This window comes from Schistocerca gregaria, chromosome 9, assembly GCF_023897955.1.
Source record: "Schistocerca gregaria isolate iqSchGreg1 chromosome 9, iqSchGreg1.2, whole genome shotgun sequence".
In the NCBI taxonomy this organism is placed as follows: Eukaryota; Metazoa; Arthropoda; class Insecta; order Orthoptera; family Acrididae; genus Schistocerca; species Schistocerca gregaria.
Genome location: NC_064928.1, coordinates 41,075,196 through 41,099,954, shown reverse-complemented (window position 1 = coordinate 41,099,954; position 24,759 = coordinate 41,075,196).

The window sequence follows — 24,759 nt, the reverse complement described above, 5'->3', positions numbered from 1 at the left end:
TCGCTTCGTATGTGAAAGGTACAGGGTTCAAGCCGCGGCGCAAAAATTTTTTATGGTCAGTGCATGGTAAGTGTTGGTCGCGGCGAACCTAAAGGCACGCAAGATGTTGCAAAGCCAGCGTCACAGACTGATATTATGTATACTGACGTAAGGAGAGCAAGATGTAAGTGTGGGGACCGGCTGTTATCGAGGTGTCATCGAGTGCAGATCTGTCTTAGGTATCACGGCTTAACCTCATTGAAGTCTAGAGGGTGGACAACACGTTGGTCTTACTCAGAGCGGTGTCCGAACTCTATTTTCGACGTTATATGTCCCACTTTCATTGTGGCCAACTACGATTCGATACAGAATGCACGAAACCTGAAAGACACCCTAACGGATACATAGAGAGTAGTGTTTGTCTGCTGAATAATGGGAGTGCAAGGGTCTGTGTCGTCTATATGGCTGTATGTAGCACCATTAGTCTTCGTGGGGGCGGGCGTAGCTCAGATGTTAGAGCGCTCGCTTAGTATGCGGGAGGTACTGGGATCAATACCCAGTGCCCCAGAATTTTTAACACACCTACATGCGCACCTTGCCATGCAAGTGGAATAATTCACAGCCAGCAGATGTGTCTAGGAAGATACAAGCGAGTGATTAGCATCCACAATTGACAAGCGTGCTGTTATTAGTGCGCAGGAAGCACCCTCCTCCCACGCCTACACTTAATTTAGAAACAGTACAAGTGTTCCCGTAAGATTCTCAAGCCTATGTCGGAAAGATCTGCCTTGCGCAAGGGTTCACGTAAATCCCACTGCACATTCCTATTCTTTGCGTGCAGTCGGCTGCTACTGGTGTTGCTAGTTGTGACTTCTGATAACAGATGCCGTAGCAATCAATTCATGGAGTGAGTTGTATGTTTTGCGATAGTCTGTCTCTGACAAGCAAGCACAGGTGACATAGGTGCGAACACAGGAAGCTTGCAGACCCTCGCTGCCTGCAGACACCGAGCAGCCACACTAGGAGGGCGGCCTAAGCCGTAGGCGAAATGTGCTCATTCGCTTTGTCGCGACGTCGAGCTATAAATAATGCTGTCACTAGGGTGAGCGTCGTGGAAAGTCGGAAAAGTCGGCTGCGTGGGTGAGTGCCAATTTCGGGGAGCGTTTCGTAGTATGCGCAGTGCAATGGAGACGCGGAAACTTGTTGTGGCCCAGTGTTTTGCAGTTGTACGACAAGATTGGTACACAGTAGTAAAGAGCGAGGCACTGAGTTGGCATGAACAATGGAGCGCACAATGGGGCTCGAGATGTGCTTGTTACCTCAGGTGCTGTATGATTGTCGACAAGGAGTGAAAACGGAGCAATTTGTGACGGCTCTTTCAATTTGAGACGTTAAAAACAGACGGAATTATCATTTGTAATACCAGAACATCGAAACTACTTGGAACTTTTGTGTATATGAACGTGTCCGCGCCTTTGTACTCTGCTCCCTTCACCGCTACAAACCAACCAACCATTGTGTCCGGGCGCATCTGAGTCGCAAAGAATGGGGAATAGGGCAGTTTGGTCGTGCATGGGGCGTAGGTCAGTTGGTAGAGCGTTCGCTTCGTATGTGAAAGGTCCTGGGTTCAAGCCGTGGCGCCTCCATTTTTTGTGGTCAGTGCATGGTAAGTGTTGGGCGCGGCGAACCTAAAGGCACGCAAGATGTTGCAAAGCCAGCGTCACAGACTGATATGATGTATACTGACGTAAGGAGATCAAGATGTAAGTGTGGGGACCGGCTGTTGTCGAGGTGTCATCGAGTGCAGATCTGTCTTAGGTATCACGGCTTAACCTCATTGAAGTCTAGAGGGTGGACAACACGTTGGTCTTACTCAGAGCGGTGTCCGAACTCTATTTTCGACGTTATATGTCCCACTTTCATTGTGGCAAACTACGATTCGATACAGAATGCACGAGACCTGAAAGACACCCTAACGGATACATAGAGAGTAGTGTTGGTCTGCTGAATAATGGGAGTGCAAGGTTCTGTGCCGTCTATATGGCTGTATGTAGCACCATTAGTCTTCGGTGGGGGCTAGCGTAGTTCAGATGGTAGAGCGCTCGCTTAGTATGCGATAGGTACTGGGATCAATACCCAGTGCCTCCGGAAATTTTAACACACCTACATGCGCACCTTGCCATGCAAGTGGAATAATTCACAGCCAGCAGATGTGTCTAGGAAGATACAAGCGAATGATTAGCATCCACAATTGGCAAGCTTGCTGTTATTAGTGCGCAGGAAGCACCCTCCTCCCACGCCTACACTTAATTTAGAAACAGTACAAGTGTTCCCGTAAGATTCTCAAGCCTATGTCGGAAAGATCTGCCTTGCGCCGAGTTTACGTAAATCCCACTGCACATTCCTATTCTTTGCGTGCAGTCGGCTGCTACTGGTGTTGCTAGTTGTGACTGCTGATAACAGATGCCGTAGCAATCAATTCATGGAGTGAGTTGTATGTTTTGCGATTGTCTGTCTCTGACAAGCAAGCACAGGTGACATAGGTGCGAACACAGGAAGCTTGCTGACCCTCGCTGCCTGCAGACACCGAGCAGCCACACTAGGAGGGTGGCCTAAGCCGTAGGCGAAATGTGCTCATTCGCTTTGGCGCGACGTCGAACTATAAATAATGCTGTCACTAGCGTGAGCGTCGTGGAAAGTCGGAAAAGTCGGCTGTGTGGGTGAGTGCCAAGTTTGGGGAGCGTTTCGTAGTATGCGCAGTGCAATGGAGACGCGGAAACTTGTTGTGGCCCAGTAATTTGCAGTTGGACGACAGTATTGGTACACAGTAGTAAAGAGCGAGGCACTGAGTTGGCATGAACAATGGAGTGCACAATGGGGCTCGAGATGTGCTTGTTACTTCAGGTGCTGTATGATTGTCGACAAGGAGTGAAAACGGAGCAATTTGTGACGGCTCTTTCAATTTAAGACGTTAAAAACAGACGGAATTTGCATTTGTAATACCAGAGCATCGAAACAACTTGGAACTTTTGTGTATATGAACGTCTCCGCGCCTTTGTACTCTGCTCCCTTCACCGCTACAAATCAACCAACCATCCTGCCCGTGCGCATCTGAGTCGCAAAGAACGGGGAATAGCGCAGTTTGGTCGTGCATGGGGCGTAGCTCAGTTGGTAGAGCGTTCGCTTCACATGTGAAAGGTCCAGGGTTCAAGCCGCGCCCTAGCTCAGATGGTAGAGCGCTCGCTTAGTATGCGAGAGGTACTGGGATCAATACCCAGTGCCACCATAATTTTTAACACACCTACATGCGCACCTTGCCATGCAAGTGGAATAATTCACAGCCAGCAGATGTGTCTAGGAAGATACAAGCGAATGATTAGCATCCACAATTGACAAGCGTGCTGTTATTAGTGCGCAGGAAGCACCCTCCTCCCACGCCTACACTTAATTTAGAAACAGTACAAGTGTTCCCGTAAGATTCTCAAGCCTATGTCGTAAAGATCTGCCTTGCGCCGAGTTCACGTAAATCCCAATGCACATTCCTATTCTTTGCGTGCAGTCGTCTGCTACTGGTGTTGCTAGTTGTGACTGCTGATAACAGATGCCGTAGCAATCAATTCATGGAGTGAGTTGTATGTTTTGCGATAGTCTGTCTCTGACAAGCAAGCACAGGTGACATAGGTTCGAACACAGGAAGCTTGCAGACCCTCGCTGCCTGCAGACACCGAGCAGCCACACTAGGAGGGCGGAATAAGCCGTAGGCGAAATGTGCTCATTCGCTTTGGCGCAACGTCGAACTATAAATAATGCTGTCACTAGCGTAAGCGTTGCGTGAGCGTCGTGGAAAGCCGGAAAAGTCGGGTGCGTGGGTGAGTGCCAAGTTTGGGGAGCGTTTCGTAGTATGCGCAGTGCAATGGAGACGCGGAAACTTGTTGTGGCACAGTGTTTTGCAGTTGGACGACAAAATTGGTACACAGTAGTAAAGAGCGAGGCACTGAGTTGGCAAGAATAATGGAGTGCACAATGGGGCTCGAGATGTGTTTGTTACCTCAGGTGCTGTATGATTTTCGACAAGGAGTGAAAACGGAGCAATTTGTGACGGCTCTTTCAATTTAAGACGTTAAAAACAGACGGAATTTGCATTTTTAATACCAGAGCATCGAAACTACTTGGAACTTTTGTGTATATGAACGGGTCCGCGCCTTTGTACTCTGCTCCCTTCACCGCTACAAACCAACCAACCATCGTGTCCGTGCGCATCTGAGTCGCAAAGAATGGGGAATAGCGCAGTTCGGTCGTTCATGGGGCGTAGCTCAGTTGGTAGAGCGTTCGCTTCGCATGTGAAAGGTCCAGGGTTCAAGCCGCGGCTCCTCCACTTTTTGTGGTCAGTGCATGGTAAGTGTTGGTCGCGGCGAACCTAAAGGCACGCAAGATGTTGCAAAGCCAGCGTCACAGACTGATATGATGTATACTGACGTAAGGAGAGCAAGATGTAAGTGTGGAGACCGGCTGTTATCGAGGTGTCATCGAGTGCAGATCTGTCTTAGGTATCGCGGCTTAACCTCATTGAAGTCTAGAGAGTGGACAACACGTTGGTCTTAGAGCGGTGTCCGAATTCTATTTTCGACGTTATACGTGCCACTTTCATTGTGGCCAACTACGATTCGATACAGAATGCACGAAACCTGAAAGACACCCTAACGGATACATAGAGAGTAGTGTTTGTCTGCTGAATAATGGGAGTGCAAGGGTCTGTGTCGTCTATATGGCTGTATGTAGCACCATTAGTCTTCGGGGTGGCGGGCGTAACTCAGATGGTAGAGCGCTCGGTTGGTATGCGAGTGGTACTGGGATCAATACCCAGTGCCCCAGAATTTTTAACACACCTACATGCGCACCTTGCCATGCAAGTGGAATAATTCACAGCCAGCAGATGTGTCTAGGAAGATACAAGCGAATGATTAGCATCCACAATTGACAAGCGTGCTGTTATTAGTGCGCAGGAAGCACCCTCCACCCACGCCTACACTTAATTTAGAAACAGTACAAGTGTTCCCGTAAGATTCTCAAGCCTATGTCGGAAAGATCTGCCTTGCGCCGAGTTCACGTAAATCCCACTGCACATTCCTATTCTTTGCGTGCAGTCAGCTTTTTCTGGTGTTGCTAGTTGTGACTGCTGATAACAGATGCCGTAGCAATCAATTCATGGAGTGAGTTGTATGTTTTGCGATAGTCTGTCTCTGACTAGCAAGCACAGGTGACATAGGTGCGAACACAGGAAGCTTGCAGACCCTCGCTGCCTGCAGACACCGTGCAGCCACACTAGGAGGGCGGCCTAAGCCGTAGGCGAAATGTGCTCATTCGCTTTGGCGCGACGTCGAACTATAAATAATGCTGTCACTAGCGTGAGCGTCGTGGAAAGTCGGAAAAGTCGGCTGCGTGGGTGAGTGCCAAGTTTGGGGAGCGTTTCGTAGTATGCGCAGTGCAATGGAGGAGCGGAAACTTGTTGTGGCCCAGTGTTTTGCAGTCGGACGACAAGATTGGTACACAGTAGTAAAGAGCGAGGCACTGAGTTGGCATGAATAATGGAGTGCACAATGGGGCTCGAGATGTGTTTGTTACCTCAGGTGCTGTATGATTGTCGACAAGGAGTGAAAACGGAGCAATTTGTGACGGCTGTTTCAATTTAAGACGTTAAAAACAGACGGAATTTGCATTTGTAATACCAGAGCTTCGAAACTACTTGGAACTTTTGTGTATATGAACGGGTCCGCGCCTTTGTACTCTGCTCCCTTCACCGCTACAAACCAACCAACCATCGTGTCCGTGCGCATCTGAGTCGCAAAGAATGGGGAATAGCGCAGTTAGCTCGCGAATGGGGCGTAGTTCAGTTGGTAGAGCGTTCGCTTCGTATGTGAAAGGTCCAGGGTTCAAGCCGCGGCGCCTCCACTTTTTGTGGTCAGTGCATGGTAAGTGTTGGTCGCGGCGAACCTAAAGGCACGCAAGATGTTGCAAAGCCAGCGTCACAGACTGATATGGTGTATACTGACGTAAGGAGAGCAAGATGTAAGTGTGGTTACCGCTTGTTATCGAGGTGTCATCGAGTGCAGATCTGTCTTAGGTATCGCGGCTTAACCTCATTGAAGTCTAGAGAGTGGACAACACGTTGGTCTTACTCAGAGCGGTGTCCGAATTCTATTTTCGACGTTATACGTGCCACTTTCATTGTGGCCAACTACGATTCGATACAGAATGCACGAAACCTGAAAGACACCCTAACGGATACATAGAGGGTAGTGTTTGTCTCCTGAATAATGGGAGTGCAAGGGTCTGTGTCGTCTATATGGCTGCATGTAGCACCATTAGTCTTCGGGGGGGCGGGTGTAGCTCAGATGGTAGAGCGCTCGGTTAGTATGCGAGATCAGTACCCAGTGCCTCCAGAATTTTTAACACACCTACATGCGTAACTTGCCATGCAAATGGAATAATTCACAGCCAGCAGATGTGTCTAGGAAGATACAAGCGAATGATTAGCATCCACAATTGACAAGCGTGCTGTTATTAGTGCGCAGGAAGCACCCTCCTCTCACGCCTACACTTAATTTAGAAACAGTACAAGTGTTCCCGTAAGATTCTCAAGCCTATGTCGAAAGATCTGCCTTGCGCCGAGTTCACGTAAATCCCACTGCACATTCCTATTCTTTGCGTGCAGTCGGCTGCTACTGGTGTTGCTAGTTGTGACTGCTGATAAAAGATGCCGTAGCAATCAATTCATGGAGTGAGTTGTATGTTTTGCGATAGTCTGTCTCTGACAAGCAAGCACAGGTGACATAGGTGCGAACACAGGAAGCTTGCAGACCCTCGCTGCCTGCAGACACCGAGCAGCCACACTAGGAGAGCGGCCTAAGCCGTAGGCGAAATGTGCTCATTCGCTTTGGCGCGACGTCGAACTATAAATAATGCTGTCACTAGCGTAAGCGTTGCGTGAGCGTCGTGGAAAAGTCGGCTGCGTGTGTGAGTGCCAAGTTTTGGGAGCGTTTCGTAGTATGCGCAGTGCAATGGAGACGCGGAAACTTGTTGTGGCCCAGTGTTTTGCAGTTGGACGACATGATTGGTACACAGTAGTAAAGAGCGAGGCACTGAGTTGGCAAGAATAATGGAGTGCACAATGGGGCTTGAGATGTGTTTGTTACCTCAGGTGCTGTATGATTGTCGACAAGGAGAGAAAACGGAGCAATTTGTGACTGCTCTTTCAATTTAAGACGTTAAAAACAGACGGAATTTGCATTTTTAATACCAGAGCATCGAAACTACTTGGAACTTTTGTGTATATGAACGGGTCCGCTCCTTTGTACTCTGCTCCCTTCACCGCTACAAACCAACCAAACATCGTGTCCGTGCGCATCTGAGTCGCAAAGAATGGGGAATAGCGCAGTTTGGTCGTGCATGGGGCGTAGCTCAGTTGGTAGAGAGTTCGCTTCTCATGTGAAAGGTCCAGGGTTCAAGCCGCGGCGCCTCCATTTTTTGTGGTCAGTGCATGGTACGTGTTGGTCGCGGCGAACCTAAAGGCACGCAAGATGTTGCAAAGCCAGCGTCACAGACTGATATGATGTATACTGACGTAAGGAGAGCAAGATGTAAGTGAGGGGACCGGCTGTTATCGAGGTGTCATCGAGTGCAGATCTGTCTTAGGTATCGCGGCTTAACCTCATTGAAGTCTAGAGAGTGGACAACACGTTGGTCTTACTCAGAGCGGTGTCCGAATTCTATTTTCGACGTTATACGTGCCACTTTCATTGTGGCCAACTACGATTCGATACTGAATGCACGAAACCTGAAAGACACCCTAACGGATACATAGAGAGTAGTGTTTGTCTGCTGAATAATGGGAGTGCAAGGGTCTGTGTCGTCTATATGGCTGTATGTAGCACCATTAGTCTTCGGGGGGGGCGGGCGTAACTCAGATGGTAGTGAGTTGTATGTTTTGCGATAGTGTGTCTCTGACAAGCAAGCACAGGTGACATAGGTGCGAACACAGGAAGCTTGCAGACCCTCGCTGCCTGCAGACACCGAGCAGCCACACTAGGAGGGCGGCCTAAGCCGTAGGCGAAATGTGCTCATTCGCTTTGGCGCGACGTCGAACTATAAATAATGGTGTCACTTGCGTGAACGTCGTGGAAAGTCGGAAAAGTCGGCTGCGAGGGTGAGTGCCAAGTTTGGGGAGCGTTTCGTAGTATGCGCAGTGCAATGGAGACGCGGAAACTTGTTGTGGCCCAGTGTTTTGCAGTTGGACGACATGATTGGTACACAGTAGTAAAGAGCGAGGCACTGAGTTGGCATGAATAATGGAGTGCACAATGGGGCTCGAGATGTGTTTCTTACCCCAGGTGCTGTATGATTGTCGACAAGGAGTGAAAACGGAGCAATTTGTGACGGCTCTTTCAATTTAAGACGCTAAAAACAGACGGAATTTGCATTTGTAATACCAGAGCATCGAAACTACTTGGAACTTTTGTGTACATGAACGGGTCCGCGCCTTTGTACTCTGCTCCCTTCACCGCTACAAACCAACCAACCATCGTGTCCGTGCGCATCTGAGTTGCAAAGAATGGGGAACAGCGCAGTTTGCTCGTGCATGGGGCGTAGCACAGTTGGTAGAGCGTTCGCTTGGCATGTGAAAGGTTTAGGGTTCAAGCCGCGGCGCCTCCATTTTTTGTGGTCAGTGCATGGTAAGTGTTGGTCGCGGCGAACCTAAAGGCACGCAAGATGTTGCAAAGCCAGCGTCACAGACTGATATGATGTATAGTGACGTAAGGAGAGCAAGATGTAAGTGTGGGGACCGGCTGTTATCGAGGTGTCATCGCGTGCAGATCTGTCTTAGGTATCGCGGCTTAACCTCATTGAAGTCTAGAGGGTGGACAACACGTTGGCCTTACTCAGAGCGGTGTCCGAATTCTATTTTCGACGTTATACGTGCCAATTTCATTGTGGCCAACTACGATTCGATACAGAATGCACGAAACCTGAAGGACACCCTAAGGGATACATAGAGAGTAGTGTTTGTCTGCTGAATAATGGGAGTGCAAGGGTCTGTGTCGTCTATATGGCTGTATGTAGCACCATTAGTTTACGGGGGGCGCGTGCGTAGCTCAGATGGTAGAGCGCTCGGTTAGTATGCCAGAGGTACTGGGATCAATACCCAGTGCCTCCAGAATTTTTAACACATCTACATGCGCACCTTGCCATGCAAGTGGAATAATTCACAGCCAGCAGATGTGTCTAGGAAGATACAAGCGAATGATTAGCATCCACAATTGACAAGCGTGCTGTTATTAGTGCGCAGGAAGCACACTCCTCCCACGCCTACACTTAATTTAGAAACAGTACAAGTGTTCCCGTAAGATTCTCAAGCCTATGTCGGAAAGATCTGCCTTGCGCCGAGTTCACGTAAATTCCACTGCACATTCCTATTCTTTGCGTGCAGTCGGCTGCTACTGGTGTTGCTAGTTGTGACTGCTGATAACAGATGCCGTAGCAATCAATTCATGGAGTGAGTTGTATGTTTTGCGATAGTCTGTCTCTGACAAGCAAGCACAGGTGACATAGGTGCGAACACAGGAAGCTTGCAGACCCTCGCTGCCTGCAGACACCGAGCAGCCACACTAGGAGGGCGGCCTAAGCCGTAGGCGAAATGTGCTCATTCGCTTTGGCGCGACGTCGAACTATAAATAATGCTGTCACTAGCGTGAGCGTCGTGGAAAGTCGGAAAAGTCGCCTGCGTGGGTGAGTGCCAAGTTTGGGGAGCGTTTCGTAGTATGCGCAGTGCAATGGAGACGCGGAAACTTGTTGTGCGCATCTGATTCGCAAAGAATGGGGAATAGGGCAGGTTTCTCGTGCAAGGGGCGTAGCTCAGTTGGTAGAGCGTTCGCTTTGCATGTGAAAGGTCTAGGGTTCAAGCCGCAGCGCCTCCATTTTTTGTGGTCAGTGCATGGTAAGAATTGGTCGCGGCGAACCTAAAGGCACGCAAGATGTTGCAAAGCCAGCGTCACAGACTGATATGATGTATACTGACGTAAGGAGAGGAAGATGTAAGTGTGGGGACCGGCTGTTATCGAGGTGTCATCGAGTGCAGATCTGTCTTAGGTATCACGGCTTAACCCCATTGAAGTCTAGAGGGTGGACAACACGTTGGTCTTACTCAGAGCGGTGTCCGAATTCTATTTTCGACGTTATACGTGCCACTTTCATTGTGGCCAACTACGATTTGATACAGAATGTACGAAACCTGAAAGACACCCTAACGGATACATAGAGAGTAGTGTTTGTCTGCTGAATAATGGGAGTGCAAGGATCTGTGTTGTCTATATGGCTGTATGTAGCACCATAAGTCTTCGGGGGGGGGGGCGGGCGTAGCTCAGATGGTAGAGTGCTCGCTTAGTATGCGAGAGGTACTGGGATCAATACCCAGTGCCTCCAGAATTTTTAACACACCTACATGCGCACCTTTCCCTGCAAGTGGAATAATTCACAGCCAGCAGATGTGTCTAGGTAGATACAAGCTTGCGCCGAGTTCACGTAAATCCCACTGCACATTCCTATTCTTTGCGTGCAGTCAGCTGCTACTGGTGTTGCTAGTTGTGACTGCTGAAAACTGATGCCGTAGCAATCAATTCATGGAGTGAGTTGTATGTTTTGCGATAGTGTGTCTCTGACAAGCAAGCACAGGTGACATAGGTGCGAACACAGGGAGCTTGCAGACCCTCGCTGCCTGCAGACACCGAGCAGCCACACTAGGAGGGCGGCCTAAGCCGTAGGCGAAATGTGCTCATTCGCTTTGGCGCGATGTCGAACTATAAATAATGCTGTCACTAGCGTGAGCGTCGTGGAAAGTCGGAAAAGTCGGCTACGAGGGTGAGTGCCAAGTTTGGGGAGCGTTTCGTAGTATGCGCAGTGCAATGGAGACGCGGAAACTTGTTGTGGCCCAGTGTTTTGCAGTTGGACGACAAGATTGGTACACAGTAGTAAAGAGCGAGGCACTGAGTTGGCATGAATAATGGAGTGCACAATGGGGCTCGAGATGTGTTTGTTACCTCAGGTGCTGTATGATTGTCGACAAGGAGTGAAAACGGAGCAATTTGTGACGGCTCTTTCAATTTAAGAGGCTAAAAACAGACGGAATTTGCATTTGTAATACCAGAGCATCGAAACTACTTGGAACTTTTGTGTATATGAACGGGTCCGCGCCTTTGTACTCTGCTCCCTTCACCGCTACAAACCAACCAACCATCGTGTCCGTGCGCATCTGAGTTGCAAAGAATGGGGAATAGCGTAGTTTCGTCGTGCATGGGGCGTAGCTCAGTTGGTAGAGCGTTCGCTTGGCATGTGAAAGGTCTAGGGTTCAAGCCGCGGGGCCTCCATTTTTTGTGGTCAGTGCATGGTAAGTGTTGGTCGCGGCGAACCTAAAGGCACGCAAGATGTTGCAAAGCCAGCGTCACAGACTGATATGATGTATACTGACATAAGGAGAGCAAGATGTAAGTGTGGGCACCGGCTGTTATCGAGGTGTCATCGAGTGCACATCTGTCTTAGGTATCGCGGCTTAACCTCATTGAAGTCTAGAGGGTGGACAACACGTTGGTCTTACTCAGAGCGGTGTCCGAATTCTATTTTCGACGTTATACGTGCCAATTTCATTGTGGCCAACTACGATTCGATACAGAATTCACGAAACCTGAAAGACACCCTAAGGGATACATAGAGAGTAGTGTTTGTCTGCTGAATAATGGGAGTGCAAGGGTCTATGTCGTCTATATGGCTGTATGTAGCACCATTAGTCTTCGGCAGGGGGGGGGGGGGGGGCGTAGCGCAGATGGTAGAGCGCTCGCTTAGTATGCGAGAGGTACTGGGATCAATACCCTGCAGATGGTAGAGCGCTCGCTTAGTATGCGAGAGGTACTGGGATCAATACCCAGTGCCTCCAGAATTTTTAACACACCTACATGCGCACCTAGCCATGCAAGAGGAATAATTCACAGCCAGCAGATGTGTCTAGGAAGATACAAGCGAATGATTAGCATCCACAATTGACAAGCGTGCTGTTATTAGTGCGCAGGAAGCACCCTCCTCCCACGCCTACACTTAATTTAGAAACAGTACAAGTGTTCCCGTAAGATTCTCAAGCCTATGTCGGAAAGATCTGCCTTGCGCCGAGTTCACGTAAATCCCACTGCACATTCCTATTCTTTGCGTGCAGTCAGCTGCTACTGGTGTTGCTAGTCGTGACTGCTGATAACAGATGCCGTAGCAATCAATTCATGGAGTGAGTTGTATGTTTTGCGATAGTCTGTCTCTGACAAGCAAGCACAGGTGACATAGGTGCGAACACAGGAAGCTTGCAGACCCTCGCTGCCTGCAGACACCGAGCAGCGACACTAGGAGGGCGGCCTAAGCCGTAGGCGAAATGTGCTCATTCGCTTTGGCGCGACGTCGAACTATAAATAATGCTGTCACTAGCGTGAGCGTCGTGGAAAGTCGGAAAAGTCGGCTGCGTGGGTGAGTGCCAAGTTTGGGGATTGTTTCGTAGTATGCGCAGTGCAATGGAGACGCGGAAACTTGTTGTGCGCATCTGATTCGCAAAGAATGGGGAATAGGGCAGGTTTCTCGTGCAAGGGGCGTAGCTCAGTTGGTAGAGCGTTCGCTTGGCATGTGAAAGGTCCAGTTTTCAAGCCGCGGCGCCTCAATTTTTTGTGGTCAGTGCATGGTAAGTATTGGTCGCGGCGAACCTAAAGGCACGCAAGATGTTGCAAAGCCAGCGTCACAGACTCATATGATGTATACTGACGTAAGGAGAGCAAGATGTAAGTGTGGGGACCGGCTGTTATCGAGGTGTCATCGAGTGCAGATCTGTCTTAGGTGTCGCGGCTTAACCCCATTGAAGTCTAGAGGGTGGACAACACGTTGGTCTTACTCAGAGCGGTGTCCGAATTCTATTTTAGACGTTATACGTGCCACTTTCATTGTGGCCAACTACGATTTGATACAGAATGCACGAAACCTGAAAGACACCATAACGGATACATAGAGACTAGTGTTTGCTGAATAATGGGAGTGCAAGGGTCTGTGTCGTCTATATGGCTGTATGTAGCACCATAAGTCTTCGATGGGGCGGGCGTAGCTCAGATGGTAGAGTGCTCGCATAGTATGCGAGAGGTACTGGGATCAATACCCAGTGCCCCCAGAATTTTTAACACACCTACATGCGCACCTTGCCCTGCAAGTGGAATAATTCACAGCCAGCAGATGTGTCTAGGAAGATACAAGCTTGCGCCGAGTTCACGTAAATCCCACTGCACATTCCTATTCTTTGCGTGCAGTCGGCTGCTACTGGTGTTGCTAGTTGTGACTGCTGATAACAGATGCCGTAGCAATCAATTCATGGAGTGAGTTGTATGTTTTGCGATAGTCTGTCTCTGACAAGCAAGCACAGGTGACATAGGTGCGAACACAAGAAGCTTGCAGACCCTCGCTGCCTGCAGACACCGAGCAGCCACACTAGGAGGGCGGCCTAAGCCGTAGGCGAAATGTGCTCATTCGCCTTGGCGCGACGTCGAACTATAAATAATGCTGTCACTAGCGTAAGCGTCGTGGAAAGTCAGAAAAGTCGGCTGCGTGGGTGAGTGCCAAATTTGGGGAGCGTTTCGTAGTATGCGCAGTGCAATGGAGACGCGGGAACTTGTTGTGGCCCAGTGTTTTGCAGTTGGACGACAAGATTGGTACACAGTAGTAAAGATCGAGGCACTGAGTTGGCATGAATAATTTAGTGCACAATGGATCTCGAGATGTGTTTGTTACCTCAGGTGCTGTATGATTGTCGACAAGGAGTGAAAACGGAGCAATTTGTGACGGCTCCTTCAATTTAAGACGTTAAAAACAGACGGAATTTGCATTTCTAATACCAGAGCATCGAAACTACTTGGAACTTTTGTGTATATGAACGGGTCCGCGCCATTGTACTCTGCTCCCTTCACCGCTACAAACCAACCAACCATCGTGTCCGTGCGCATCTGAGTCGTAAAGAATGTGGAATAGCGCAGTTTAGTCGTGCATGGGGCGTAGATCAGGTGGTAGAGCGTTCTCTTCGCATGTGGAAGGTCCAGGGTTCAAGCCGCGTCGCCTCCATTTTTTGTGGTCTGTGCATGGTAAGTGTTGGTCGCGGCGAACCTAAAGGCACGCAAGATGTTGCAAAGCCAGCGTCACAGACTGATATGATGTATACTGACGTAAGGAGAGCAAGATGTAAGTGTGGGGACCGGCTGTTATCGAGGTGTCATCGAGAGCAGATCTGTCTTAGGTATCGCGGCTTAATCTGATTGAAGTCTAGAGGGTGAACAACACGTTGGTCTTACTCAGAGCGGTGTCCGAATTCTATTTTCGACGTTATACGTGCCAATTGCATTGTGGCCAACTACGATACGATACAGAATGCACGAAACCTGAAAGACACCCTAACGGATACATAGACAGTAGAGTTTGTCTGCTGAATAATGGGAGTGCAAGGGTCTGTGTCGTCTATATGGCTGTATGTAGCACCATTAGTCTTCGGCAGGGGGGGGGGGGGGGGGGCGTAGCGCAGATCGTAGAGCGCTCGCTTAGTATGCGAGAGGTACTGGGATCAATACCCTGCAGATGGTAGAGCGCTCGTTTAGTATGCGAGAGGTACTGGGATCAATACCCAGTGCCTCCAGAATTTTTAACACACCTACATGCGCACCTTGCCATACGAGTGGTATAATTCACAGCCCGCAGATGTGTCTAGGAAGATACAAGCGAATGATTAGCATCCACAATTGACAAGCGTGCTGTTATTAGTGCGCAGGAAGCACCCTCCTCCCACACCTACACTTAATTTAGAAACAGTACAAGTGTTCCCGTAAGATTCTCAAGCCTATGTCGGAAAGATCTGCCTTGCGCCGATTTCACGTAAATCCCACTGCACATTCGTATTCTTTGCGTGCAGTCAGCTGCTACTGGTGTTGCTAGTTCTGACTGCTGATAACAGATGCCGTAGCAATCAATTCATGGAGTGAGTTGTATGTTTTGCGATAGTCTGTCTCTGACAAGCCAGCACAGGTGACAAAGGTGCGAACACAGGAAGCTTGCGGACCCTCGCTGCCGGCAGACACCGAGCAGCCACACTAGGAGGGCAGCCTAAGCCGTAGGCGAAATATGCTCATTCGCTTTGGCGCGACGTCGAACTATAAATAATGCTGTCACTAGCGTGAGCGTCGTGGAAAGTCGGAAAAGTCGGCTGCGTGGGTGAGTGCCAAGTTTGGGGAGCGTTTCGTGGTATGCGCAGTGCAATGGAGACACGGAAACTTGTTGTGGCCCAGTGTTTTGCAGTTGGACGACAAGATTGGTACTCAGTAGTAAAGAGCGAGGCAATGAGTTAGCATGAATAATGGAGTGCACAATGGGGCTCGAGATGTGTTTGTGACCTCAGGTGCTGTATGATTGTCGACAAGGAGTGAAAACGGAGCAATTTGTGACGGCTCTTTCAATTTAAGACGTTAAAAACAGACGGAATTTGCATTTGTAATACCAGAGCATCGAAACTACTTGGAACATTTGTGTATATGAACGGGTCCGCGCCTTTGTACTCTGCTCCCTTCACCGCTACAAACCAACCAAGCATCGTGTCCGTGCGCATCTGAGTCGCAAAGAATGGGGAATAGCGCAGTTTGCTCGTGCATGGGGCGTAGCTCAGTTGGTAGAGCGTTCGCTTGTCATGTGAAAGGTGCAGGGTTCAAGCCGCGGCGAATCCATTTTTTGTGGTCAGTGCATGGTAAGTGTTGGTCGCGGTGAACCTAAAGGCACGCAAGATGTTGCAAAGCCAGCGTCACAGACTGATATGATGAATAGTGACGTAAGGAGAGCAAGATGTAAGTGTGGGGACCGGCTGTTATCGAGGTGTCATCGAGTGCAGATCTGTCTTAGGTATCGCGGCTTAACCTCATTGAAGTCTAGAGAGTGGACAACACGTTGGTCTTACTCAGAGCGGTGTCCGAATTCTATTTTCGAAGTTATACGTGCCACTTTCATTGTGGCCAACTACGATTCGATACAGAATGCACGAAACCTGAAAGACACCCTAACGGATACATAGAGAGTAGTGTTTGTCTGCTGAATAATGGGAGTGCAAGGGTCTGTGTCGTCCATATGGCTGTATGTAGCACCATTAGTCTTCGGGGGGGCGGGCGTAGCTCAGATGGTACAGCGCTCGCTTAGTATGCGAGAGGTACTGGGAGCAATACCCAGTGCCTCCAGAATTTTTACACACCTACATGCGCACCTTGCCATGCAAGTGGAATAATTCACAGCCAGCAGATGTGTCTAGGAAAATACAAGCGAATGATTAGCATCCACAATTGACAAGCGTGCTGTTATTAGTGCGCAGGAAGCACCCTCCTCCCATGCCTACACTTAATTTAGAAACAGTGCAAGTGTTCCCGTAAGATTCTCAAGCCTATGTCGGAAAGATCTGCCTTGCGCCGAGTTCACGTAAATCCCACTGCACATTCCTATTCTTTGCGTGCAGTCGGCTGCTACTGGTGTTGCTAGTTGTGACTGCTGATAACAGATGCCGTAGCTATCAATTCATGGAGTGAGTTGTATGTTTTGCGATAGTCTGTCTCTGACAAGCAAGCACAGGTGACATAGGTGCGAACACAGGAAGCTTGCAGACCCTCGCTGCCTGCAGACACCGAGCAGCCACACTAGGAGAGCGGCCTAAGCCGTAGGCGAAATGTGCTCATTCGCTTTGGCGCGACGTCGAACCATAAATAATGCTGTCACTAGCGTGAGCGTCGTGGAAAGTCGGAAAAGTCGGCTGCGAGGGTAAGTGCCAAGTTTGGGGAGCGTTTCGTAGTATGCGCTGTTTAATGGAGACGCGGAAACTTGTTGTGGCCCAGTGTTTTGCAGTTGGACGACAAGATTGGTACACAGTAGTAAAGAGCGAGGCACTGAGTTGGCATGAATAATGGAGTGCACAATGGGCTTCGAGATGTGTTTGTTACCTCAGGTGCTGTATGATTGTCGACAAGGAGTGAAAACGGAGCAATTTGTGACAGCTCTTTAAATTTAAGACGTTAAAAACAGACGGAATTTGCATTTGTAATACCAGAGCATCGAAACTACTTGGAACTTTTGTGTATATGAACGGGTCCGCGCCTTTGTACTCTGCTCCCTTCACCGCTACAAACCAACCAACCATCGTGTCCGTGCGCATCTGAGTCGCAAAGAATGGGGAATAGCGCACTTTGCTCGTGCATGGGGCGTAGCTCAGTTGGTGGAGCGTTCGCTTGGCATATGAAAGGTCCAGGGTTCAAGCCGCGGCGTCTCCATTTTTTGTGTTCAGTGCATGGTAAATGTTGGTCGCGGCGAACCTAAAGGCACGCAAGATGTTGCAAAGCCAGCGTCACAGACTGATATGATGTATACTGACGTAAGGAGAGCAAGATGTAAGTGTGGGGACCGGCTGTTATCGAGGTGTCATCGAGTGCAGATCTGTCTTAGGTATCGCGGCTTAACCTCATTGAAGTCAAGAGGGTGGACAACACGTTGGTCTTACTCAGAGCGGTGTCCGAATTCTATTTTCGACGTTATACGTGCCACTTTCATTGTGGCCAACTACGATTCGATACAGAATGCACGAAAACCTGAAAGACACCCTAACGGATACATAGAGAGTAGTGTTTGTCTGCTGAATAATGGGAGTGCAAGGGTCTGTGTCGTCTATATGGCTGAAAGTAGCACCATTAGTCTTCGGGGGGGCGGCCGTAGCTCAGATGGTAGAGCGCTCGCTTAGTATGCGATATGTCCTGGAAGCAATACCCAGTGCCTCCAGAATTTTTAACACACCTACATGCTCACCTTGCCAAGCAAGTGGAATAATTCACAGCCAGCAGATGTGTCTAGGAAGATACAAGCGAATGATTAGCATCCACAATTGACAAGCGTGCTGTTATTAGTGCGCAGGAAGCACCCTCCTCCCACGCCTACACTTAATTTAGAAACAGTACAAGTGTTCCCGTAAGATTCTCAAGCCTATGTCGGAAAGATCTGCCTTGCGCCGAGTTCACGTAAATCCCACTGCACATTCCTATTCTTTGCGTGCAGTCAGCTGCTACTGGTGTTGCTAGTTGTGACTGCTGATAACAGATGCCGTAGCAATCAATTCATGGAGTGAGTTGTATGTTTTGCGATAGTCTGTCTCTGACAAGCAAGCACAGGTGACATAGGTGCGAACACAGGAAGCTTGCAGACCCTCGCTGCCTGCAGACACCGAGCAGCCACACTAGGAGGGCGGCCTAAGCCGTAGGCGAAATGTGCTCATTCGCTTTGGCGCGACGTCAAACTATAAATAATGCTGTCACTAGCGTGAGTGTCGTGGAAAGTCGGAAAAGTCGGCTGCGTGGGTGAGTGCCAAGTTTGGGGAGCGTTTCGTAGTATGCGCAGTGCAATGGAGACCCGGAAACTTGTTGTGGCCCAGTGTTTTGCAGTTGGACGACAAGATTGGTACACAGTAGTAAAGAGCGACGCACTGAGTTGGCATGAATAATGGAGTGCACAATGGGGCTCGAGATGTGTTTGTTACCTCAGGTGCTGTATGATTGTCGACAAGGAGTGAAAACGGAGCAATTTGTGACGGCTCTTTCAATTTAAGAGGCTAAAAACAGACGGAATTTGCATTTGTAATACCAGAGCATCGAAACTACTTGGAACTTTTGTGTATATGAACGGGTCCGCGCCTTTGTACTCTGCTCCCTTCACCGCTACAAACCAACCAACCATCGTGTCCGTGCGCATCTGAGTTGCAAAGAATGGGGAATAGCGCAGTTTGCTCGTGCATGGGGCGTAGCTCATTTGGTAGAGCGTTCGCTTATCATGTGAAAGGTCTAGGGTTCAATCCGCGGCGCCTCCATTTTTTGTGGTCAGTGCATGGTAAGTGTTGGTCGCGGCGAACCTAAAGGCACGCAAGATGTTGCAAAGCCAGCGTCACAGACTGATATGATGTATACTGACGTAAGGAGAGCAAGATGTAAGTGTGGGGACCGGCTGTTATCTAGGTGTCATCGAGTGCAGATCTGTCTTAGGTATCGCGGCTTAACCTCATTGAAGTCTAGAGGGTGGACAACACGTTGGTCTTACTCAGAGCGGTGTCCGAATTCTATTTTCGACGTTATACGTGCCACTTTCATTGTGGCCAACTACGATTCGATACAGAATGCACGAAACCTGAAAGACACCCTAACGGATACATAGAGAGTAGTGTTTGTCTGCTGAATAATGGGAGTGCAAGGGTCTGTGTCGACTATATGGCTGTATGTAGCACCATTAGCTTTCGGGTGGGCGGGCGTAGCTCAGATGGTAGAGCGCTCGCTTAGTATGCGAGAGGTACTGGGATCAATACCCAGTGCCTCCAGAATTTTTAACACACCTACATGCGCACCTTGCCATGCAAGTGGAATAATTCACAACCAGCAGATGTGTCTACGAAGATACAAGCGAATGATCAGCATCCACAATTGACAAGCGTGCTGTTATTAGTGCGCAGGAAGCACCCTCCTCCCACGCTTACACTTAATTTAGAAACAGTACAAGTGTTCCCGTAAGATTCTCAAGCCTATGTCGGAAAGATCTGCCTTGCGCCGAGTTCACGTAAATCCCACTGCACATTCCTATTCTTTGCGTGCAGTCAGCTGCTACTGGTGTTGCTAGTTGTGACTGCTGATAACAGATGCCGTAGCAATCAATTCATGGAGTGAGTTGTATGTTTTGCGATAGTCTGTCTCTGACAAGCAAGCACAGGTGACATAGGTGCGAACACAGGAAGCTTGCAGACCCTCGCTGCCTGCAGACACCGAGCAGCCACACTAGGAGGGCGGCCTAAGCCGTAGGCGAAATGTGCTCATTCGCTTTGGCGCGACGTCAAACTATAAATAATGCTGTCACTAGCGTGAGCGTCGTGGAAAGTCGGAAAAGTCGGCTGCGTGGGTGAGTGCCAAGTTTGGGGAGCGTTTCGTAGTATGCGCAGTGCAATGGAGACCCGGAAACTTGTTGTGGCCCAGTGTTTTGCAGTTGGATGACAAGATTGGTACACAGTAGTAAAGAGCGAGGCACTGAGTTGGCATGAATAATGGAGTGCACAATGGGGCTCGAGATGTGTTTGTTACCTCAGGTGCTGTATGATTGTCGTCAAGGAGTGAAAACGGAGCAATTTGTGACGGCTCTTTCAATTTAAGAGGCTAAAAACAGACGGAATTTGCATTTGTAATACCAGAGCATCGAAACTACTTGGAACTTTTGAGTATATGAACGGGTCCGCGCCTTTGTACTCTGCTCCCTTCACCGCTACAAACCAACCAACCATCGTGTCCGTGCGCATCTGAGTTGCAAAGAATGGGGAATGGCGCAGTTTGCTCGTGCATGGGGCGTAGCTCAGTTGGTAGAGCGTTCGCTTGGCATGTGAAAGGTCTAGGGTTCAAGCCGCGGCGCCTCCATTTTTTGTGGTCAGTGCATGGTAAGTGTTGGTCGCGGCGAACCTAAAGGCACGCAAGATGTTGCAAAGCCAGCGTCACAGACTGATATGATGTATACTGACGTAAGGAGAGCAAGATGTAAGTGTGGGGACCGGCTGTTATCTAGGTGTCATCGAGTGCAGATCTGTCTTAGGTATCGCGGCTTAACCTCATTGAAGTCTAGAGGGTGGACAACACGTTGGTCTTACTCAGAGCGGTGTCCGAATTCTATTTTCGACGTTATACGTGCCACTTTCATTGTGGCCAACTACGATTCGATACAGAATGCACGAAACCTGAAAGACACCCTAACGGATACATAGAGAGTAGTGTTTGTCTGCTGAATAATGGGAGTGCAAGGGTCTGTGTCGACTATATGGCTGTATGTAGCACCATTAGTCTTCGGGTGGGCGGGCGTAGCTCAGATGGTAGAGCGCTCGCTTAGTATGCGAGAGGTACTGGGATCAATACCCAGTGCCTCCAGAATTTTTAACACACCTACATGCGCACCTTGCCATGCAAGTGGAATAATTCACAACCAGCAGATGTGTCTACGAAGATACAAGCGAATGATTAGCATCCACAATTGACAAGCGTGCTGTTATTAGTGCGCAGGAAGCACCCTCCTCCCACGCTTACACTTAATTTAGAAACAGTACAAGTGTTCCCGTAAAATTCTCAAGCCTATGTCGGAAAGTTCTGCCTTGCGCCGAGTTCACGTAAATCCCACTGCACATTCCTATTCTTTGCGTGCAGTCAGCTGCTACTGGTGTTGCTAGTTGTGACTGCTGATAACAGATGCCGTAGCAATCAATTCATGGAGTGAGTTGTATGTTTTGCGATAGTCTGTCTCTGACAAGCAAGCACAGGTGACATAGGTGCGAACACAGGAAGCTTGCAGACCCTCGCTGAATGCAGACACCGAGCAGCCACACTAGGAGGGCTGCCTAAGCCGTAGGCGAAATATGCTCATTCGCTTTGGCGCGACGTCAAACTATAAATAATGCTGTCACTAGCGTGAGCGTCGTGGAAAGTCGGAAAAGTCGGCTGCGTGGGTGAGTGCCAAGTTTGGGGAGCGTTTCGTAGTATGCGCAGTGCAATGGAGACGCGGAAACTTGTTGTGGCCCAGTGTTTTGCAGTTGGACGACAAGATTGGTACACAGTAGTAAAGAGCGAGGCACTGAGTTGGCATGAATAATGGAGTGCACAAAGGGGCTCGAGATGTGTTTGTTACCTCAGGTGCTTTATGATTGTCGACGAGGAGTGAAAACGGAGCAATTTGTGGCGGATCTTTCAACTTAAGACGTTAAAAACAGACGGAATTTGCATTTGTGATACCAGAGGATCGAAACTACTTGGAAATTTTGTGGATATGAACGGGTCCGCGTCTTTGCTCTCTGCTCCCTTCACCGCTACAAGCCAACCAACCATCGTGCCTGTGCGCATCTGAGTCGCAAAGAATGGGGAATAGCGCAGTTTGGTCGTGCATGTGGCGTAGCTCAGTTGTTAGAGCGTTCGCTTGGCATGTGAAAGGTCGAGGATTCAAGCCGCGGCGCCTCTATTTTTTGTAGTCAGTGCATGGTAAGTGTTGGTCGCGGCGAACCTAAAGGCACGTAAGATGTTGCAAAGCCAGCGTCACAGACTGATATGATGTATACTGACGTAAGGAGAGCAAGATGTAAGTGTGGGGACCGGCTGTAATCGAGGTGCTATCGAGTGCAGATCTGTCTTAGGTATCGCGGCTTAACCTCATTGAAGTCTAGAGGGTGGACAACACGTTGGTCTTACTCAGAGCGGTGTCCGAATTCTATTTTCGACGTTATACGTGCCACTTTCATTGTGGCCAACTACGATTCGATACAGAGTGCACGAAACCTGAAAGACACCCTAACGGATACATAGAGATTAGTGTTTGTCTGCTGAATAATGGGAGTGCAAGGGTCTGTGTCGTCTATATGTCTATATGTAGAACCATTAGTTTTCGGGGTGGGCGGGCGTAAATCAGATGGTAGAGCGCTCGCTTAGTATGCGAGAGGTACTGGGATCAATACCCATTGCCTCCAGAATTTTTAACACACCTACCTGCGCACCTTGCCATGCAAGTGGAATAATTCACAACCAGCAGATGTGTCTAGGAAGATACAAGCGAATGATTAGCATCCACAATTGACAAGCGTGCTGTTATTAGTGCGCAGGAAGCACCCTCCTCCCACGCTTACACTTAATTTAGAAACAGTACAAGTGTTCCCGTAAGATTCTCAAGCCTATGTCGGAAAGATCTGCCTTGCGCCGAGTTCACTTAAATCCCGCTGCACATTCCTATTCTTTGCGTGCAGTCAGCTGCTACTGGTGTTGCTAGTTGTGACTGCTGGTAACAGATGCCGTAGCAATCAATTCATGGAGTGAGTTGTATGTTTTGCGATAGTCTGTCTCTGACAAGCAAGCACAGGTGACATAGGTGCGAACACAGGAAGCTTGCAGACCCTCGCTGCCTGCAGACACCGAGCAGCCACACTAGGAGGGCGGCCTAAGCCGTAGGCGAAATGTGCTCATTCGCTTTGGCGCGACGTCGAACTATAAATAATGCTGTCACTAGCGTGAGCGTCGTGGAAAGTCGGAAAAGTCGGCTGCCAGGGTGAGTGCCAAGTTTGGGGAACGTTTCGTAGTATGCGCATTGCAATGGAGACGCGGAAACTTGTTGTGGCCCAGTGTTTTGCAGTTGGATGACAAGATTGGTACACAGTAGTAAAGAGCGAGGCACTGAGTTGGCATGAATAATGGAGTGCACAATGGGGCTCGAGATGTGTTTGTTACCTCAGTTGCTGTATGATTGTCGACAAGGACTGAAAACGGAGCAATTTGTGACGGCTCTTTCAATTTAAGACGTTGAAAACAGACGGAATTTGCATTTGTAATACCAGAGCATCGAAACTACTTGGAACTTTTGTGTATATGAACGGGTCCGCGCCGTGGAACTCTGATCCCTTCACCGCTACAAACCAACCAACCATCGTGTCCGTGCGCATCTGAGTCGCAAAGAATGGGGAATAGCGCAGTTTGCTCGTGCATGGGGCGTAGCTCAGTTGGTAGAGCGTTCGCTTGGCATGGGAAAGGTCCAGGGTCGAAGCCGCGGCGCCTCTATTTTTTGTGGTCAGTGCATGGTACGTGTTGGTTGCGGCGAACCTAAAGGCACGCAAGATGTTGCAAAGCCAGCGTCATAGACTGATATGATGTATACTGACGTAAGGAGAGCAAGATGTAAGTGTGGGGACCGGCTGTTATCGAGGTGTCATCGAGTGCAGATCTGTCTTAGGTATGGCGGCTTAACCTCATTGAAGTCTAGATGGTGGACAACACGTTGGTCTTACTCAGAGCGGTGTCCGAATTCTATTTTCGACGTTATACGTGCCACTTTCATTGTGGCCAACTACGATTCGATACAGAATGCACGAAACCTGAAAGACACCCTAACGGATACATAGAGAGTAGTGTTTGTCTGCTGAATAATGGGAGTGCAAGGGTCTGTGTCGTCTATATGGCTGTATGTAGCACCATTAGTCTTCGGGGCGGCGGGCGTATCTCAAATGGTAGAGCGCTCGCTTAGTATGCGAGAGGAACTGGGATCAATACCCAGTGCCTCCAGAATTTTTAACACACCTACATGCGCACCTTGCCATGCAAGTGGAATAATTCACAACCAGCAGATGTGTCTAGGAAGATACAAGCGAATGATTAGCATCCACAATTGACAAGCGTGCTGTTATTAGTGCGCAGGAAGCACCCTCCTCCCACGCCTACACTTAATTTAGAAACAGTACAAGTGTTCCCGTAAGATTCTCAAGCCTATGTCGGAAAGATCTGCCTTGCGCCGAGTTCACGTAAATCCCACTGCACATTCCTATTCTTTGCGTGTAGTCAGCTGCTACTGGTGTTGCTAGTTGTGACTGCTGATAACAGATGCCGTAGCAATCAATTCATGGCGTGAGTTGTATGTTTGGCGATAGTCTGTCTCTGACAAGCAAGCACAGGTGACATAGGTGCGAACACAGGAAGCTTGCAGACACCGAGCAGTTACACTAGGAGTGCGGCCTAAGCCGTAGACGAAATGTGCTCATTCGCTTTGGCGCGACGTCGAACTATAAATAATGCTTCACTAGCGTGAGCGCCGTGGAAAGTCGGAAAAGTCGGCAGCGACGGTGAGTGC